This window comes from Ochlerotatus camptorhynchus, unplaced genomic scaffold (assembly GCF_037179485.1).
Source record: "Ochlerotatus camptorhynchus isolate MF236.1 unplaced genomic scaffold, CSIRO-AGI_Acam_v1.1 ptg000768l, whole genome shotgun sequence".
In the NCBI taxonomy this organism is placed as follows: Eukaryota; Metazoa; Arthropoda; class Insecta; order Diptera; family Culicidae; genus Ochlerotatus; species Ochlerotatus camptorhynchus.
In genome coordinates, this window is record NW_027041235.1 from 329777 (window position 1) to 349487 (window position 19711).

Here is a 19711-nt window from a genome sequence, read left to right on the forward strand (position 1 = left end):
GGCACAGCGTAAAGCATGGCCGGTCTAAAAACTTGTTTAAATATTAGAAGTTTATTCGTCAGGCAAAGTTTGGATTTCCTGTTTATAAGAGGATACAAACATTTTATATATTTATTACATTTGGCTTGAATGCCCTCAATGTGATCTTTAAAAGTTAATTTTTGGTCAAGTATTAATCCAAGATATTTCACTTGGTTTGACCAGGAAATTTGAACTCCGTTCATAGTGACTATGTGACTACTACTAGGTTTCAAAAACGAAGCTCTAGGCTTATGTGGAAATATTATAAGTTGAGTTTTGGAAGCGTTGGGAGAAATCTTCCATTTTTGTAAATAAGAAGAGAAAATATCTAAACTTTTCTGCAGTCTGCTGCAAATAACACGAAGACTTCTTCCTTTAGCGGAAATGCCTGTGTCATCAGCGAACAAAGATTTGTGGCAACCCTGAGGCAAATCAGGGAGGTCCGAAGTGAAAATGTTATACAATATAGGCCCAAGAATGCTACCCTGTGGAACTCCTGCCCTAACAGGTAGTTGATTAGATTTGGAATTTTGATAATTTACTTGAAGAGTTCTGTCAGTTAAATAATTTTGAACTAATTTCATAATATAAAGTGGAAAATTAAACTTTTTCAATTTAGCAATCAAACCTTCATGCCAAACACTGTCGAATGCTTTTTCTATGTGTAGAAGAGCAACTCCAGTTGAGTGGCCTTCAGATTTGTTTGAACGAATTAAATTGTTAACTCTTAAGAGTTGATGAGTAGTTGAATGCCCATGGCGAAATCCAAACTGCTCATCTGCAAAAATTGAGTTCGTATTGATGTGAAGCATCATTCTATTCAAAATTATCTTTTCAAAAAGTTTACTTATTGAAGAAAGCAAACTTATTGGACGGTAGCTAGAAGCTTCAGCTGGATTTTTATCCGGCTTCAAAATTGGAACAACTTTTGCATTTTTCCATTTATCAGGAAAGTATGCCAAATGGAAACATCTGTTAAATAATTTTACCAAGAAAGACAAGGTACTCTCTGGGAGTTTTTTGATGAGGATATAGAAAATTCCATCATCACCTGGAGCTTTCATATTTTGAAATTTTTTAGTTATAGACCTTACTTCGTCCAAACCAGTCCCCCAGGAATCATCAAAAATATTTTCCCGAGAGAAAATATTCAGAAAATCCCGAGCAACCTGATTCTCAATAGGACTAGTAAGACCCAAACTGAAATTATGGGAACTCTCGAATTGCTTAGCAAGTTTCTGAGCTTTTTCCAAATTTGTGATCAAAATTTTACCACCTTCTTTAAGCGCTGGAATAGGCTTTTGAGGTTTTTTCAAAATTTTTGTGAGTTTCCAAAAGGGTTTGGAACTCGGGTCTAATTTAGAAATATTATTTTCAAAAGTTTTGTTCCTCAGGGCAGAGAATCGCTTTTTAATTTGTTTTTGCAAATCCCGCCAGATAACCTTCATGGCAGGATCGCGTGTTCTTTGATATTGTCTCCTACGGACATTTTTAAGACGGATCAAGAGCTGAAGATCATCGTCTATTATAATTGAATCGAATTTAACCTCGCATTTTGGTACTGAGGCAGCTCTTGCTTCAACTATAGAAGTAGTCAGAGATTCAAGAGCATAATTAATTTCATCTTTGGTTTGCAAAGGAATGTTTGGATCGAAGTTATATTCCATAAATGTTCGATATTGCTCCCAATCAGCCCTATGGTAATTGAAAGTAAAGCTGTTGGGATTAGAAATTATTTCTTGGGATATTTCAAAAGTTACTGGAAGGTGATCAGAACCGAAGTCAGCATGGGTAACCAATTGACTACAAAGTTGACATGAATCAGTTAAGACCAAATCAATAGTGGAGGGATTTCTTGCAGAAGAAAAGCATGTTGGGCTGTTTGGATATTGAATAGTGTAATAACCTGCAGAACAATCATCAAACAGAATATTACCATTGGAATTGCTTTGAGCATTATTCCATGAGCGGTGTTTTGCATTAAAATCACCAATAATGAAGAATTTAGACCTATGACGGGTAAGTTTCTGGAAGTCACCCTTGAGAAAATTCTTTTGCTGGCCTACGCATTGGAATGGCAAATAGGCAGCTATAAACGTAAGTTGTCCAAATTTTGTTTCAACAGAAACTCCCAAAGTTTCAAAAACTTTGGTTTCAAATGAAGAAAGAATTTTATGTTTGATTCGTCTATGAATAATGATGGCAACGCCACCACAGGGTCCATCAAGACGATCATTTCTATAAATCAAGTAATTTGCGTCCTTCTTAACCTTATGGTCAGGTTTAAGGAACGTTTCAGTTATAACGGCAATATGCACGTTATGAACTCTCAAAAAGTTAAATAGCTCGTCTTCATTATCTTTAAGAGATCGAGCATTCCAATTTACAATATTTAATGCTTTAAAATTCATTACTGAATTTTAAAGTCATGACAATATTATTTGCAAATTTTACTCCAGTTTGAATAGCATCAAACATGGAGTTAGATTTAAGCATATCAGAAATCATGTCAATTAATGAATTCTGTAAAAATTCCATTTTGGGGGCAGTAATGCTTCCTAAGTCAAAATTGTCAAAATTTCCGTTAGAACGTTGGTTAGTATTTTGATTTCTACCCACTGCAATAGCAGCATAGGTAGCTCCATTAACTCGCTGAACATTGTTAGCAGCGTGGGGAGTAGGTACAGATGAAACATTTGAAGCAGAGGAGATATTTGTACCTACGGGTACGAATGTAGAATTTGTTCCTCGCTGACCGTTGTTAACAGCAGAGGAATTTGTACCTGGTCGGAAACGTGGAGCGTTTCCTACCTGACGGTTAGAACGAGATTGTAGGATCGCTATGCGAGTCTTACATTCCCAAAAATTGGATTTGTGGTTTTCACCACAATTTGAACATTTAAATTTCTTAGGATCTTCCTTCACAGGACAGTCGTCCTTTGCGTGAGAGGAATCACCGCAATTCATGCATTTAGCTGGCATGTAGCAATTTTTAGTTCCGTGACCCCATCCCTGGCACTTACGGCACTGAGTGAGGTTTTGGAAATTTCCTCCAGTCTTCCTGAAGTGTTCCCACTTCACTCGGACATGGAGCATAAGGCTAGCTTTTTCTAAGGCCTTAAGGTTGTTTAGTTCACTAGACTTGAAGTGAACTAAATAAAAATCATTAGAAATCCCGTTGCGCGAATCGCCAGGACGGGATTTCATTTTCATTTTGATTACTTGGAGTGGCACAACTCCAAGTAATTTTGCCAGTTCATCTTTGATCTGATCCAGGGATTCACCACTGGGCAGTCCTTTCATGACAACCTTGAACACACGTTCAGTTTTGGTGTCGTAAGTAAAAAAATTTGTGCTTCTTCTCAGTAAGATACTTGAGAAGACATTTAAATCCGTCCAAGGTTTCAGCCAATACACGGCATTCACCCCGACGTCCAATTTGTAGTGAAAACTTAACTTTCACGAAATTCAAAAGTTCCATGCGAAGAGCATGGAAATCGGTAGTGGTTATCACAATAGGGGGAATCTTTTCTTTCTTGGCATTAAGCCGGGAAAGTTTACTAGAATTTTTCTTGGATGATGGATCATTCTCATCATCCGTGAGCAAATCAAATTGATTACTCAAATTAATTTCATCAGAAGGGGGGTCAAGAGTTTGCCCCTTTCTTTTGCGTTTAGGCGCCATGGCGGCAGTAAATTTTTATCCAAATCGACTTCCAAGCAGATTACTATAAGAATCTGAAGGATCGAAGAGGAATTTTCCAAATCGATATCCAAGAAGGATTACCTCGGGTAGGGTCCAAACAAGGATCGAAGAGGAATAAGAGTTGAACAAGGTAGAAATTTTTTACAGGTTGAGCACTGAAAAGTGCTGTTTAAATTTGTTGTAGCTTTAGGTATTAGTAACACTTCCTTAAGCAAAAAGCAAATAGATCCGCACGGCAAGAGAGCACGATGCGGGGAGAACAAGACAAGTGTTTCCAGCAGCTGCCGTTATTCATCTGACATTGTTGGGAATGCTTTCGAATGATAGCATCGGCAACCGCTGGTTACTGCTTGGCGCGTTCTTGATCGAAACAAGGTGAGCAACTTGAATCGAAGACCACCACTGGCTCGGGAAAATGAATAGCTGTGCTTGACGATCTTCCGGTCGAACTTTCACTTGGTGAAATATCTCTCGAATGTCACCGAATGATGCTCGCTGTCCTTCATATTTGGGCAAAACCATATTTGAAGGCGATTTCTCTAATTGGATCATGATTGAACCAACATTATCGTCAATTCATTCTATATTTATGTTTTGTTTTGTTTTTCTGAACGTTTCGTCTCTGTTACCTACAACTAGGGCTACTAGGTTATTTTATGGTATTTTGGAATCACAAGATGTTATAATAGTATTTTGTATTTTTAAGTTACAAGAAGAGGTTGCAACGACTGCACAGTGGGGAAACGCTGGCCATTAGACCAAATTGGAAAATTGCATTTCCTCCTCGATTATTTTTTTTTTTTGATTCGATACCATTGACCCGTTCAAATCCAAAATTTGAAAGCAATATTAAAAAAAAATTTGCGGCTTTTTAAGGTTGGCCACCTCGCATTTCTTTGGAATTTTTTCAACAAAAGCGGCATCATACTCAATCAACTGGAGGTTTAAGGGTAGCTTGGATTATGATGAAATCTGAGAGAAAGTTGTTTTAAAGACACTGCAGAACAAATAAGTTTCATTAAATTTTGTAGAATCTTATTAAAGTAGGCCTAAATCTTTATTTGATTAAAAAAAAGGGATTTTTTCATATAAATGAAGCTTCAAAGTTATGAAGCCAGGGTTTGCCATAGTTGAAACTAGTAGTTTAAAATGTAAGGTTTCAAATGAACATAGCCTGATTTTTCGCAGACTTGCGCAGGATGCTGATAATGCGAAATGAAAAAAAAGTGGTTTTACTCAGGTGGCATTCTAAAATTTTAAATTTGAATCACGATCAACACGATGGCTCATTTTTAGTGCATAATAACAGCTTTTTTTGCTTTATCTATACATCATTCATCAACCATTTTCTGTGATTAGGGGAAATACCCTAATTACGTAATGGTTTATGGGAGCACATAGAGTTCTAAGATTTTCCTATGCGCCATATTTTATATCTTCATGGTATGACTTGATTCATGACCATCATTCACAGTTACAACGTATAAAAAATTTAACAAAAAATAAAAATATAAAATCGTTTATAATGTAAAAAGGACAAGATATATTGCAAAACTAAAATGTATTTGGATTCAGCACCCCATGAATCATGATTTTTTTTTACTTAATTTAGAGGATTATTTGATTGGCCAGACTTTGTATGGAGTCGCCTCACTGTGAACTGTGCTGAACACATCAAATCTTGCCAGTTTTAGGTTGAAAAAGTCACAACCAGCGATTTTCTGATCGCTATTCGTGAAGTATGAAGAATAAAGAATACGTGAGAAAATTAAACAATCGCTTATCGCGATTCTCATAAAACGAAATTGGCAGGTTTTATGTGTTTAACAGAAAGAATATCATCATAATACCCACGTAACATTTTAAGTTTTATGAAATACTACAAAGCTACTATAACAAAACATTCATAAAACCCTGTCATTTATGCATCTGTGGTGGATACGGGCCTTTCTGTGTGCAAGATCAGCATAAACCGCAATGATCCAAAGTTCGTAGAACGGGCAATTATTGTTTATGCTGAGTGCAGCAAAAAGTGTCACGTAGACACCGACCGCGATCCGAACGAAGCGAGGCCTATGTACGATAGAATGAAAATAAAATATACTTTGATTTCAAACCTCCATGAAACACGTTCTTATTGCACATCCACCAAAACCTCATTAAGACTAGAATCTGTCTAGTTGGCCCACACTGGAGAAGGTTCTGAAGGGTGTATTATCAAAGCTCTTCAAGATTGATTTACTGCAAAAAGTTTTTTTTTTCTTTGATTAGTTTTCCGTACTGAGTACCAATGCTACCGACGCCGGCAGCTCCCACACCTGGACCCTACCTATGAAAAAAAAGATTATTATTCTTCAAATCGACCATTAAGCTTAGCCGAGATTTTTTTCATGATTTTCGCATTTCAAATATTTGCTTATTAATAAATTGACCAAAATATAGTTATATCTTAGCAAATATAAAGGGTATCTTCGATAAAAATGGCACACACATATTTACTCACCAAAATTAAACCGATTATCGGATTTTCTTGAAATTTTCAGGGAATGAAAAACTACTAATGATCAATAATTTACAAAATTTGTTTTATTCAATTTCGTCTGCCATCCCAAATGCCTGCACCTTCCTTTTCACTCCACCCATAAAATTTTGTCAATTTTCCCAGTGTTTTTGTTATTTTTATCCAAATTTTCTTCAACTCCAGCTCTGTTTTGATAGTTTTGGGATGTTTGCAAAATTCCGTCTTCATAATTGCCCAGCATTTTTCAATTGGGCGAAGTTCCGGTGGATTTAATGGATTCGTATCTTTTGGCACAAAATTGACTCCGCCCAACTAACATTTTCAGCTGTATAAGCCAACTTTTCCACCGTTGTGCTGTAAAGTACACGGGAAAAAAAGAGTTCCCATATTCGTGAACCACAGCCGTGAACCATAGTTCACGGTGTATATTTGAGAAAATTTTGTTCTGGATAGCTGGCCGCGATTTTTAGTTCACGGTCCGTTCCCGTTTTCGGGAACGGATTTTTTTTCCGAGTAGCTGGAACAGATACAGCTACAAGCAGAAGATAGCAAAATAGTTGTGGAGAGCGTTTACTCAACTTTTTCACAACCATTATTCAATTTGTCAGTCGCACTGAATAACATCAGCCAATAAACGTCAATGTCACTTCTATGAAAATGTTACATCAAGTTTCTACTTTTAGCTTCAAAACAAAGATAATAAAGCGAATATATTATTTATTTGATGGCTTCTACTCAACCAACCATTCTTGTTTACTAAGGGCCCATGCATTAATTATGTCACACTAAATCGAGAAGGAATTTACTCCCCCCTTTAGTGACGTTTTTCCTATACCTAATGCATTGCTTGTCACAAAATCTTAGACCCCCCTATAAAGCGTGACATAATATATGCATCAACCCTAACATAAACATCAAAAGTGATTTTTTGACAGCTAAACAACCTGTACTCAACTAATAAACTGTGCTAGTGCTACTTTGGAAGCTATTTTACAGTCAATTAGGTTTATTTTTAGACGTGTGCAGTTTTAAAGCTGAATTAACTAGCCGAGAAAAGTGGTTCATGTGCACTATTATAAAGCATCTACTCAGTGATCTTGTTGAAGACGGGCATGTAAATTTGTTTATGTCAGTTCAAAGTGTTGACGTAGCGAAGTTGATAGTAACAAGGTTCGCAATGCGGTCGTCTCGAGTTCGATTCCAGGTTCCGGTACAGTGTAAATAATTTGGTGGTGTGCTTATAACTAATTTCAAATAATTTGATTCGCAGTAAAAAAAAACTTGATAAATTCCTCCAACAAAAAAAAAAAACGCGTGAACAATATTTAACTTGGCGTCAAGAAAAAACTTTGTAGTGATAATTGAATAATCAGGTTAAGGTTGAGTAAGTGCCTTTCAAGTTCACACACAACTAAACAGCAGGATAACAGCTGGATAGAAGCCTAAATAGATATGCAATAAGAGCTTGCCCCGACAGTCACAACAACCATAAGTAGCTGACTAAGTTCGCCAGATTTGCTTATATAGAGGTTGAGTAAAGGTTTCCTCATATCGTATAACATTTGAATGCAGCTTGAGGCTGTAAAAATGAAATGAACAGAGCGTTTACATTGCGAAAATTGCGAGGGGGCGACTCTATCTACAATGCAGGAAATATTGTGTTTTGCTGTGGCTAGCTGCGCGTACACTGAGTAGATAGAAAGAAGATTTATCACGATTTTGAAGATTACCTGCAAAAAGATGATGCGAGAAACCAAAGAAGATTTTCTGAGCATCTAGAATTTAGATTTAGATGTGTATCCCTCCTTGGAAAATTGTTAGTTGGGCGTTGGCTCGATACCACTCCAACACGTTTCGAGCATAGTGGCAGGGTGCTAGATCAGGCCAAAACAGGGCAAGAGACGCTCTTAGGGCACTCTTCCGTGTAAATCGCACAGTTGATCGTTCCGGAAGTGATGAAGGGAGTGCTTATTTCACCACAACCGCAAATCGCCTGCCAGATCAGGAACTTCTTTGCAAAGTTCGATAATTTCTTATTTCGAACATCCTCCGGAACATCGAACTTAGACTTGGCAACGAAATATTTTTTTATTATTTTGAAGCTCGCTTCATGGTTTTCTGCACATTGGAACACTTTTACGACCACTCCCTTCCTTCCTTTGGGCACTCAGACGCTTCTTGAAGGTTCTTATCACACGAGACACAGTTGTATTTGCAATTACAAGCCTTTTAGCGCTCCATCAGTGAGACGCCTCTGGATTTTGATTGTAAGTGCACAACATTTTTTCACGGGCAATTTCTTGTTTTGACAACTGGAACCACTGTATGAATAACTATGTTCTTGGCAGATGTAAACAATACACTATGAATATCTTTTTTTTTTATTATTATAGTCACTCTTGGGTCATTCGTGACTTGTCCGGGGGTGAGATTTGAACTCGTGACTTTGATGTGAGAGGTATGGATGCTAACTACTACGCCGGAGTCGCCCCCGCCCCCACTATGAATAAGACTTACTGAAATTTCCAGGTTTTTTACTCATACGGTTCAAAAGTGACAGAAGATTTTCGGTGTGCCATTTTTATCGAATACACTCTTTAGATAGAAAATCGAAGATTTTAAAAACCAGACCAAATAATTGTAATATGACGGTGGCATAAAAGTTCATGTTCATATGCCATTTGTGAACAAATTGTTTTGCTTTCAAGAAATTCCTAACAAGCTCATAAGATTTTAGAATGTTTTTATAACGAAAACATGCAGACTGAATTGTGTTTAACTAAAGCCACTTAGTTTGATCCTAACTCGTTTAGATTTATGGCAGCATTTATGGAGGTAAAGTTGCCTGTAAAAAGTCAAACGTCAAAATTTGTTTACCTTTCGATAGTTGTGCTGTGCGATCCAGCGTTCTTCTTGGTGGTTTTCTCCCGATGGATTGGAAACAGATACTCAGAAAGTGTGCGATACTGTTTTACAACATTTCGCATTTCGAACAGTGGAAGCTCAATCGTTCCCGAAGAAGATCCCCTTCTTCCGGATGGTTCCCGAAGTGCACCATCAAACGATGCGGAAATGTACACTTGAATGAAATTTTTAGAAGAATTGACCCTTTCGCCGAATAAAATCGCTGCTATGGATCGGAAACCAGCTAATCTCCGCCAACAGACAGTTCCAGTGGTTTGCTGTCAGTATTATGCAAATTATTCCAATCTTTATCTATTCTCAAGATACTTTTTTGAGAGGCATGGGGCTAATGCTCCGTTAGATTACACCGTCAAATATTGGTTTCGAGAGTTTTGTCGTGGCTGCAACTCCACTACCGATCAAGTCCGCAGCGGCAGGCCCTCCGATGCGGTTGCAGAGGACAATATCAAAAAAAAAAAAAATACATGCAATGGTGTTGGTTGACCGGAAAGTAAAGGTACGCAAGCTAGCAGATATCACAAAGATGAGTTATGTCATCACACGCCATATTTTGGGCGAGATTCTGCATATGAAAGAGTTATCCTGTCGCTAGGTGCCGCGCAAACCCACTCACACCAAAAACACGAACGCGAGAGCACTTCGAAAGAATATTTGGACTTGCTGATTCGCTATAGGGTGGACTTTTGGCGTCGATTGGTAACTGTTGATGAAACCTGGATCCACTATAACACCCCAGAGAACAGAATGAGTGCCCGGCAATGGACTGAAGCCGGCACGAGTGCTCTGAAGCGGCCGAGGGAGGCTCGATGGGTCGGAAAGGTTATGGCGTCGGTTTTCTGGGATTGTCATGGCATACTCTTCGTGGACTACCTCGAAAAAGGAAAAATCATCAACAGCGAGTATTACCATAGAGGTAACTCTAAGACCAGAAGGACTCGAAGAAACGTGCTCAACTTTTTGGCTTAGCTCTGTTACTCTCTTCGGTCCCAAGCTAATCGACGCACCCCTCGAGTCCCTCATTTTATCTGTCAAACTTTCATAGCGAATCAAAACAAACATAGTGTAGTACTAGAATGTCGACTGGAATGGGGTACGTTAATCGATTTGCTTGGGGCCAAAAGGTTAGTCAAGTAGTGAGCCAATTTTAAATCGATTGTTTCGTATTGATTGTTGGTATTACTGTGCATTATTGGAACGGTCGAAATCGGTGCAAAACGATCTCACATGAAGCGAAAAAAAAATGCGCCGGCGCACAAGAACATCGCAACCACGGCTAAAATCAATGACTTACGGCTCCAATTGCTTCCGCATCCACCGTATTTGCCCGATTTGGTTCCCTCAGACTATTATCTCTTCCCAAACCTCAAAAGATGGCTCATCAATAAAAAAAATCAGCTCGTGTGAGGACGAGTAGTGTACGCTGCGGAGTAGCATTTTGCAGACCTACCGAAAAATTACTTTTCGGACGGGATCATGAACCTGAAAAATCGCTGGAATAAGTGTATGCAAGTAGTAGACGAAATACGCGTATCTGTCAAAAGATAAGCAGTTATAACGGAATTGAAAGGAAATAAACCAACAAACTCAAAGCTCTTGATAATTTTGTCCTTTTTAGCAAGTAATATTACACCATATTTTCGACACGATTAAAGTGCATCCACTTTGATGTGATATCAAAATATGTTTTTGCTGTGTAGGCTTTTATTCACTATGAGGATCCATCTTTCATGTTCAATTTGTAAACAGAGTAACTGGGGATTTTATAATACACGTTAAAAAGCCTAAAAAGCAAAAATATATGCTGTTTGCTCTCATTTTAAACCCAATGATTTTATGGTTGCTTTGTTAATGATAAATCACGTTAAGATTATTAAATAACAGAACAGTTTTATGGAGGGATTGAGCTTCTTTAATTTTTTTTTATACCGAGACAGTTTTTGACCTTCTCGACTATTTTTAAATGTTTGTAAATTAACAAAACGCTGAATTACTAAGCAGGAATGTTTTACACTTTAAATGCTATATTTAAGGTAGATGAAGTTTTAAAGGTCATTATAAAACTATCATATATCAGAGGGGATACCAAACGGTCGCTGAATTATTACTTGTTTTATCTTATGATTCCATAATCCCATCAAATATTTGTTTATGAAAAATGTACCCTGCCCACATTCATATTTACAATGGACGATTTGTAAACAGGTTATGATTAATTTTCATCCAAGCTCTTTCACCTATTTTGCACCGAACGTTTTGATAAAGAAAAACTTAATTTAAGTTTTGTACAGAAAGTTTTTAGTTTTTTTTTTTAATTTGTATAGAAGGGTCGAAAACTAGTACTATTACCCTACCTATTCGAATTCACGACGTTGCTGGCGAATAACCTTCATGCATTATGTGATACAACTGGAGCCCATCAGAGCGCTTGCATCAATTACATAAATTCACACTTCACGAACAATCCCACGGCGAGCGAATGGCACCCTGATTTTACTATCAAGGTCCCCGCCGCAAAGAAGCCGCATCGTAACTTTCAATTTCATCGAAAGCATTGATTAATGGAAATATTTACATCCACCATGGTCGGGGCAAAGCGCAGGAAGCTTCAAATTACAAACAATCCAAAAAGTTTAAAATTCAAAAGTTGCTTCGCCGGCCGCTTCGGTGCACTTCTTGAGTAACCATCATCGCGCACGGCACTGTTTACATGTCGATTTATGCTGCATTATTTTTTTATTCCAATTGATTCAGTCCAAATAATGTAAGCATTAACTGTTTCGCAAAATGCTCACGTCCATCAGATGTCTCTGTGCAGGAACTCGGCCATGCTGGTGTCGCCATTGGGGTCGTTTCAATGTGTGCTACCAACCTACGCCAAGTTGCCGTGGTCATTTGATGTGGATTAAATGTTGGTGCTTACCGGTTGCAGGCTTGTTGTTTGCGAAATATTTGGTGCTACTAAGCGGTAATTCAAATTAGCATATATGAGCTATGAGAAAGGGAGTGAGATTGGCCAAGTGCCACCAGCTGACCGCGTAGATCGTTATAAGTCATTTAGTGTACAAATATGGGCTTATGTTACCGATAAAAGTATTACGATTGGTGATGGGTGTCTTGCCGTGGTAGCCCAAAGAGAACGTGCAGCATTATTAAATTTTCATGTCTTTTATGAAAGGGTTACCGCACAACTGTCATTGGGTAAATATTATTCTTCAAGAGCGTACAATACATTCAAATTGCCTACATATTATCACAACAGCACAATATTTCAAATGTAACTAGCTATTAATTACGAGATGGCTGGCGGTTTTGCGCAACCAAATTCCATTTCCCCAAACCTTCGACAAAAAAACGCGTTACTAATTATTAGTTTTTGTCACTTTCGATTGAACTAATCCAGGTGCTAAACAGTTGGACGACTTTTCAAGAAAGTGTCTTCCGACACTTAAGGACAGTCCGATTGAAAATGCATTTATTCCCGCTAACGACATCACCGTGCAAAGTGACGCAACTTTTCAGTAAAAATTCACCTCTAACAATTAACAGCTTCATGTTCGGAAAATTCGCGAACATTACCACGATGAGCTACTGGTAGCAAAACTCTCTGAATCAGCCAGCCATGAGCATGTTTCTGTAAATGAAAACAGATGAAAAACGAATTGAAAATACATGCCATTTCCATTTTATATCACGTGCTTCTTTCATGAGTCGGTTCCAGTAGACTGCCCCGCGCACTCCAATAATAGTGAATGCATCTTTGGCGGTTGGTTGCTCATTGACGGCGGTGAACTACTTTGAGGTTGAATCTAAGAAATACTGGATCAAAACAGAAACCAAGATTGAACAATCTCGGTGTTTGGATGAAGATGATGAGCCAAAACCGCAATCGTTCGGCGCATGGTTGTTGTAATTAGCTAATTGCTAATCAAGACATCTTCGTGAAAGGGTAGGATAAAGGTGCTTCCATGGTAGGAACGGTGGCATTTGTTTCGACTTGTTTCTAAATGTGGTGTGGCAGTATGTTTAAGCCATGGAATATTTTAATCGAATGATTAAAATATCTACAATTTTCTCAATTTTATCAGAGATCTTGTCAAATTTCCCATAAATGCGATTCTGTTTGGTATTCTCCTGAAACGTTTTGAAATTCACCCAACAATTATCTTCCAATTCTGAACCATTTCAATGCATTGTCGCAAAAACACGCTTAAATTTGTTTTATAGGGGTGAGTAGACACTAGCAAGCATGGAAAAAATCATTCACTCGCGCGAGTACCACAGAATCGAAATAACCATCCTCACTTACAAACAGATAGACGAACGAGAAAAATTCTTCCAACCAAGTGATTCTGCAGGTCCGCTTAAAACTGACCGCAGTAAAAGGAAAGAATGAGAAACTGAAAGGCAGCCGAACAATTTTCTCTACCGAGGGAGAACCAGATTGAATGCGTAAAATCCGAATGCTAACGATTTAAATAGCCGAGTCAGATAGTTTTTGGCTCACTGATTTAAATCAGTTGAATTGGCCACAGCAGTTTTACGGTATTTGCTTGACACTTATGTTTATATGTTACAGTATAACCTTTTGCTCCATTTCAATAGCAATTTATATGTGTCAATGTATGTTTAAAGCTACACAGCAAAAAAATAATTTTGATATCACATCAAAGTGGATGCACTACAATCATGTCGAAAATTTTATGTAATTTTTATGACCACAAAAATAAACAAATGCAGTAAAAGCAGCGTTATGTCAGTTCATGCATTGTATTAATGATAATTTTGTCCTTTTTAGCAAGTAATATTACACCATATTTTCGACATGATTGTAGTGCATCCACTTTGACGTGATATCAAAATTATTTTTTTGCTGTGTAGAAAATAAAAAGTGATTCTTTCTGCAAAATTCTCATTCAGCTCACTCAGTAGAATGCAATCGTAAAAGGCTCAGCATGGACAAAATAATAAGAGACGAATCATCCACACTACTTCACTCAGAATCATTCATGTTACGCTCAGCTGTCTGTTTTGCTCAATTCTGCGTTCATCAAACAAAATAGGAGCAATGCAAATACGGCTCGCACAAGCTGCTGTTTGTTTTTGATGTTGTATGCATGTGAGTGAGTAGTAAATGCAAAATGAAACGATTTTTCCCATGCTTGGACACTAGGGTGCTCCACCAGGCTCAATCAATTCTAAATTAGGTGTGGATCATTCTCGCAAGTTTTGAGATTATTTGGATGTGAATTCATGGTGCACTGGCCCTTTAAAGTTTATTTGGAAATTACTAAAGGGTGATACGGTCAAAATTTGGTCAATATCAACTTGACGTATTTCTTTCAATTTTGCATTTAAAAAACCTGAACACCCCTCATTTTGAAGGTGTGTGTGTGTAGAATGTTGCTCCTATTTTGATTTTGAAATTCACTCTTCAGTTGTCAAAATGCTGTCCAAGCAAGAAGAGCAGCGTATCAAAATTTTGCTCGCGCATCGCGAAAATCCGAGCTACTCGCACGCAAAGTTGGCAAAATCGCTAAAAGTTGCCAAATCAACCGTTACAAATGTAATTAAAGTGTTTGGGGAACGTTTGTCGACAGCCAGGAAGTCTGGATCGGGGGGAAATCGAAAACCGGAAGCCGCTGAGACGACAAAGAGAGTTGCCGGTAGTTTCAAGCGAAACCCTAACCTCTCTCTCCGAGATGCCGCAAATAAGCTGGGTGTATCGTCTACAACCGTGCATCGAGCCAAAAAACGAGCCGGACTATCGACTTACAAGAAGGTACTGACTCCAAATCGCGATGATAAACAAAATACGACGGCCAAAGCGCGATCCCGGAGGCTGTACACGACGATGCTGACGAAGTTTGACTGCGTGGTAATGGACGACGAAACCTACGTCAAAGCCGACTACAAGCAGCTTCCGGGACAGGAGTTTTATACGGCAAAAGGAAGGGGAATGGTAGCAGATGTTTTCAAGCACATGAAACTGTCAAAGTTCGCAAAGAAATATCTGGTTTGGCAAGCCATCTGTACCTGTGGCTTGAAAGGCAGCATTTTCATAGCTTCCGGGACTGTCAACCAAGAAATTTACGTGAAAGAGTGTTTGAATAAACGTCTGCTGCCTTTCTTGAAGAAACACGGTTGTTCCGTACTGTTTTGGCCGGATTTGGCATCTTGCCATTACGGTTAAAAGGCCATGGAGTGGTACGCCGCCAACAACGTGCAGGTGGTTCCCAAGGACAAGAACCCTCCCAACACGCCAGAGCTCCGCCCAATTGAGAAATACTGGGCTATTGTCAAGCGGAACCTAAAGAAGACCAAAAAAACTGCTAAGGGCGAGCAGCAGTTCAAGGCAAACTGGCTTTCTGCGGCGAAGAAGGTGGACAAGGTGGCTGTACAAAATCTGATGGCAGGGGTCAAGCGTAAGGCCTGGCAATTCGGATTTGGAAAAGCGGAAGCCTAACTGAATATTTTTCCTGAATTTTATACTAATTGAACTTGAAAAAGAAATTTAATTTGATTTTTTAAATAAACGATTTCACCGATTTACACGCGTTTTCCCTTGACCAAATTTTGACCGTATCACCCTTTATGGGAAAAGTGATGTTTTTTTTTTTTGTTTTCTCAACATTCTAGAATTTCATCATATATCAGCTACAGTTTTGCAATCATTTTTCAATTTTTGCCCAATGTCTCCCCATCTTACGGTATGTTACAAGAGGTGGTTGCACGGTATGTGCTTTAAATATAAAAACTATCAACTTCGCATTCAGAGAGCGAGTTTATAATCACTGAGTGATCACTCATCGTGAGCGCTCAGCGATTATAAAATCGTGGATTGTGCCTATTTTACAACCTCTCCTTGTAACTTACGAACAAGCATGGGAAAAGTCATTCACTCGCGCGAGCAGAGCAAAAACAAATAAGCCATCCTCACCTACAAACAGATTGTCAAGCGAGTGTAAATTATTCCAACCAAGTGACTCTACAGGTAGACTCGAAACTGACAGTAGTAGAAGATATGAAGGATAAACTGAAAGCCAACCGAACAATTTTCCATACCGAGGGAGAACCCGATTGAATGCGTAAAACCGAACGCTAACGATTTAAATAGACAAGTGAGATATTTTTTGGTTGAGTGATTAAACCCATTGAATTGGTAACAGCAGTTTTACGGTATTTGCGTGAAGCTTTATGTGTTACAGTATAATACTTTTATGTGTGTTAATACCAATATAAATGTGTCAATTTATGTTTAAAGCTAGAAAATAAAAAGTGATTCTTCTGCAAAATTCTCACTTACACCCTTAGAAATAAATAATTTTACACATGACGGAATCCGTCTTTGCCATAAAAGATGAGACGTAAATAAACATGTCATCCCAAATAACATTTTAAGTTTTATGAAATACTACAAAGCTACTATAAAACAACATTCATAAAACCCTGGCCAAGACTGCTTTGCCATTGATGCATCCACCAAAACCTCATTGATGCTAGAATCTGCCCACTCTGGAGAAGGTTCTGAAGGGTATATTTTCGAAGCTCTTCAAGATTGATTTACTGCAAAATGGTTGTACGATAAACGCATTGATATCCATTTCAAAACCGTATTTAAGCTACAATAAAAGCTATTTGGCAACAATTAAAACCATTATCTGAGCCATTTACCCTAGCTGCTTGCTAAGTTCACTAGAAAAACAACAATCAAGATAAAAAAGGATTAATAAATACCATCCGATCTTATCAAAATAATTAAAATAAAAACTGATCTACAAAAATTTCAAAATTGTTAAATAGTTCGCATGAAGTGGCCTAGTTTTAGATGCCATATAAAATTTGATGTGAAATGTACGTGAAAACATCGAAAAACTTGAGTCCGCCCACGAAAAAATATCGATTTTACTAATTTTTTAACATTAAGAAAAAAAAATATATTCTTCAGATCGATCATTAAGCTTAGCCGAGATTTTTATTTCTCATGATTGTTGCATTCTAAATATTTTCTCATTGCTAAATTAACTAAAATAAAGTTATATGCAAGGAAATATAGATTGAAAATCGAAGATTGTAAAAAACAAACAAAATAATTGTAATATGGCGGAGGCATAAAAGTTGATTTTCATGGGCCATTTGTAAAAAGTTATTTTGCTTTCTAGAAATCCTTAACAAATTCAAGAGGTTTTGAAATGGCTTTTATGAAGAAAACTTGTATTTGAATTGTATTTATCTAAAGCCATTTCAGATCAAATCAGACCCGTTCAGATTTATGGCGGCAATGTTGCCTACAAAATGTTAAACGTCAAAGTTTGTTTATCTTTCGATAGTTGCGCCGAGCAATTCAGCGTTCTTCCAGGCGATTGTCTCCCGATGGCTTGGAAGCAGTTACTCAGAAAGTGTTCACAGCATTTCGCATTTCGCACAGCTGTTACCTCGATCATTCCCGAAAAGATCCCCTTCTTCCGGATGGTTCTGGAAGGGCACCATCAAACGATGCGGGAATGTACGGTTGAATGATTTTTTTTCCAAGTGATGACCCTTTCACCGAATAAAATCGCAGCTATGGATCGGAAACCAACTAGTGTCCTCTAACTGACAGTTTCAGTGGTTTACTGTCGGTACTGACGCAAGTTATTCCGATCTTCATCTATTCGGCTGGTCTGTTTTCAGACTGTTTTGAAAATGTTTTATGAATTTGAGGACCACGCTCACTTCACTCTTCTCCACCAGATGCTCAGTCGTTGATGGTACCCGTTCCGCCGGACGTGCTGGTTCTCCTAAAGAACTAAATTTTACTGAATTCGACTTCCCTTTGGTCGTTAGCATCGCTTGAATTTTTCCTCCAACTTCGTTTATCCTTCGAGATATCCTTGTCATAAATTTGGTTTTTATTCACTATGAGGATCCATCCTTAAAGTTCGATTTGTTATGATACACTTTTAAAAGCCGAAAAGGCAACAATATATGCATTTGACTCTCATTTAAAACCGAATGGCTTATGATTGCTTTTATAATGATAGAACAAGTTTATAGAGTATTTTATCAAGACATTAATAAAAAATTGCTAATGAAGTTTATGGTGGGATTGAGAACAATTTTAAATTTAATTTTAAAACAAGACAGTTTTTGACTTCTCGCCAGACTGTAAAAGGTTTTTAAAACAGCGAAAAGGTGAAGTACTAAGCAGGAACGTTTTACACTGTGAAATGCTGTATTTAAACTAAATGGCTTATTCATTGCCATTATAAAACCATCAGAAATCAGAGTGGATGCCAAATGATTGCAGAATTGTTACTTGGGATGTAATATTGAGTGCTCCGAGCTTGAAAATGTCGTTGCTCGACGAAAAGTACGTTTGATTGAGCAATATTTCGCGTCTGTTATGACTCAAATTTATGTCAAAATTGACGCTCTTACATGTCACTCTCACCTAAATTTACATGATTTTTTTAAGTGTGTAGCTCTCTCAGCGAACGCATTCGTAAAAGGCTAAGCATGCAAAAAAAATAAGTGAGGATCACTTCACTCAAAATCATTCATTTTACGTTCAGCTGTACGTTTTGCTCAATGCTATGTTCATCGAAGGAAATAGAAGCAATGAGAATACGAACGAAAGCTACTACTCGTTTCTGATGTTGTATGTCTGTGAGTGAGTAGTAAATGCAAAATGAAATGATTTTCCCCACGCTTACTGGAATACAAATTATCATTATAATATCTTATAATTTCATAACCTAAAAATAAAAGTATATTTTTACTGAAATGAGAACTTGCAAGATTGTGAGGAAGTATATTGCGTATTTTGCACCAAATTAGACTCCTGTGCAAAAAATAATTGCACAGTAATATTTTTGCACAGGCCAGAAAATTTAATTGTCAAAAAGATTTTGTAACTATAGCTAGTTGTGTGTATAGATAAGCGACAAGCTGTGTATTCCTCAAGTGTCATCGTGGAACGTAAAGCGGAACGTCCTGATGAAGTTGAGGACAATCTATGTTGCCACGCAGTATTAATCGATGATATGCAATTGCAAAATGTTTGTGCGTCTGACACACAAGGTTTCCAAGTCAACGTCCTGAACGTTACGTAAACAGTGAGCGATATAAATCTGGCAGAAGCAGATGGTCGTACAGAACATCCCTGGAATCATCCCAAATCTCAACGAAATGTTTTTCCAGTATTCTTCTTCTAAGTTCATCCACGTCCAAGAGTCTAGAGAATTTTCCAGGGCTCAATATCTTGATTTCCTTGATTTACTTTTATATAACTCGTAGATAAAAGATGGATTCTTCAGCACTTGGCACTGATGAAGTCTGCAAGTAGTAGACGAAATACGCGTATCTGTCAAAAGATAAGCAAAGGAATTTAAAGGAAATAAACCAACCCACTCAAAGCTCTTCATTATTTTTCTCCAAATTTTATTTCTTATGCATTGCTTCGTATGCCACCAGATCTGCCCAAGGTTTCTGCCATTGGCACCAGGTCTGTTGGGGTTCAGGCTTTTTTTTTTCTTGATTTGTTTTCCGTCGATCTTTTT

At 37.8% G+C, this 19711-nt stretch overlaps 1 protein-coding gene across 1 annotated transcript in view; it reads left to right on the forward strand.

Annotated features, from left to right (window-relative positions):
- Window positions 1-19711, forward strand: part of LOC135714971 (uncharacterized) — a 236930-nt gene that overhangs the window by 96678 nt on the left and 120541 nt on the right. The window lies entirely within an intron of this gene.